Source organism: Myotis brandtii, unplaced genomic scaffold (genome assembly GCF_000412655.1).
Source record: "Myotis brandtii unplaced genomic scaffold, ASM41265v1 scaffold565, whole genome shotgun sequence".
Classification (NCBI taxonomy): Eukaryota; Metazoa; Chordata; class Mammalia; order Chiroptera; family Vespertilionidae; genus Myotis; species Myotis brandtii.
Genome location: NW_005370105.1, coordinates 1,614,891 through 1,617,180, shown reverse-complemented (window position 1 = coordinate 1,617,180; position 2,290 = coordinate 1,614,891). Strand labels below are relative to the sequence as shown.

Here is a 2,290-nt window from a genome sequence, read left to right as displayed (position 1 = left end):
TTTGCTCTGCCCACGAATTCTTATCAAACGCATGTTCACTGTGTGCCTCGCTGGGACCAGCAGTCGGCGCTTTCTTTTCCCCGGAGCTGGGCCTATGTCCTGGGCTTGTCCAGAGGGAGCCAGGCCCCGTGGGACAGTGTGGAGTGTTCGGGGCCGTGGTTAGGTTCCCGAGGACCCACACAGTCGAGTCTCGGGCTGAACTGATAGGACGAGGGGCGTGTTCTATGGAGCCCTGGTTTAGTCTAAACTGAAGGCGACTGTAACTTTAAAATACACGTTGGATTTTGAAGATCTGATATAAAATTTAGAATTCACAATTGCAATTGCATCGATTACATGCGGGATGGCACTCTTTCAGGTATGTCGGATTATACAAAATTATTATTAAAACAAGTATAATTGTTTCTTTTTATTTAATTTCAATGTGGTTATGAAAGTATTTAAAACGCCACACGCGGCTCTCTGCTGTGGCTGGCATCTGATTTCCATTAGCGTTTGTGTTGGTTATGGCGCTTGTTTGTGATTAAAGGTTGTTTTATAAAACTTTGGCTTTGAAAGGTCACTTGTTCTCAGCCACTAGAGCTGTCCAGGCATTTCTAGAAGGATCATTCATTCATTCATTCATTCATTCAACATCTGCAACATGGAAGTGTGCCCAGCACCGTCCTGGATGCTGGGCACCAGGCGTGCGGCCGCATCCCCTGCCCTGAGGAGCTCAGGGTCTGGGGGGGGCCGGGGGGTTCCCCGAGCTTGGAAGCTGCTGGGGATGATGCCTTCCGGCCCTCGGCTCGGCAGGTATTTGCGGATCTCCCGCTGGCTGCTCTCCGGAGGGTTACGGAGAATCACAGACGCGAGCCAGACGGGTCCGGCCATCCCACTGCTCCCTTATCGTCAGCGCCTCCTCACTCCTCAGTGGGGTTCACACTGTGAACTCCGGCCGCTGTCCTCCGCTCTTTCTTCATCCCAAGCAGGGTCATTGCCAGAAGCGCTTGCGTGTTGTTGTGTGTGAACATGTCCTTCCTCTCTGGCTGCATCCAATCGTTGTGAAGATGCACGAGGTTGCTGCACTCAGAGAGATTTCTTAGATTCCCAGGTGACAGGCGGGGGGTGTTGGCGGCCTGGCGGGGGAGGAACGAGGGTTTGCGGGTGTCATGGTGTGGACAGCCCACCAGTGCCGATGGGGCCCACAATTCCTGGTACTCACCAGCCACTCTCCGGGCTGGGGCATGAGTGAGGGGCGCCCTTTCTCTTTGTATCTGTTTGGGAGACGTTCCTTAAATTTAATTTTTCTACTGCTTTTGATAACTATAAGTTTAATTGAGTGAGTCTTCTCTTATTCCTCTGTATTTTATTGTATGCATTTAAAACTTATTCTGAGATGATTAATTAACCAATGTCACCCCAATAAATTCAATAAAATAAAAAAAATTAAAAAATAAAGCTCTCAGGCTGAGAAAAGGGCGTGTCAGGGCTGACGTCGAGTTTTAATTCACGGCTCAGCAACCGTCGGTTCAAGTTACCTTGGCTGGTGCGGTATAAAACTCAGGTGTATAGTCAGCCTATGTGCAAGCTCGTACGGGGCACCTCCTCCCCTGGGAACACCCTGGCCCCGCCCCTGCTGCCCTAGGACCCACGTAGTCCTGGCCGGGGCCTGAGCGCTGCCCCTTGGTCAGCAGTGGGGGCTGGGCAGAGACGGGAGCCTCGAGGTCAAGTTGCTCGCCGTGGACACCTTGGAGCACTGCGAGGTAAAGCCGTGCCAGTTCTTGCTCACTGGCCTGAACTTGATACTGGAGTTTTAGGTTCCGAGAGCAGGTCTGCTAAGTTCTCTAAAAACCTAAATAAAGGATGAAGCGCTCGGTGTTCAGTGCGGTAGGCGCCCCTCCGCTTCGGGGGCGCTAGCGGCTCCCGTGGGTCCCGAGAGGACGTCCTTCCGAGGCATGGCTGCCTTTGGGGGGCAGGCCGCGGGGAAGGGAGGCTGGCATTTCACCCATGAGCGTAGCTGCTGGGTTCGTGACCTGCATCCCTCGCCCCCCTCTGCCTCTCACAGTGCTTGCTCCTCTCATGACGATGAACATCCTTCTTAATAAAACAGTCCAGCTGCCTGGCTGGCTCAGGGGTGAGCGTCCACCTATGAACCAGGAGGTCACGGTTCGATTCCCGGTCAGGGCACAGGCCTGGGTTGCGGGCTCGATCCGTAGTGTGGGGCGTGCAGGAGGCAGCCGATCCATGATTCTCTCTCCTCACTGATGTTTCTCCCTTTCCTTTCCTCTCTGAAATCAATAAAATATAT

General features: G+C 53.1%; 1 protein-coding gene across 1 annotated transcript in view; it reads left to right on the top strand.

Annotated features, from left to right (window-relative positions):
• The window catches only part of CDC14A (cell division cycle 14A), a 70,756-nt gene that overhangs the window by 46,401 nt on the left and 22,065 nt on the right, over positions 1-2,290 (top strand). The window lies entirely within an intron of this gene.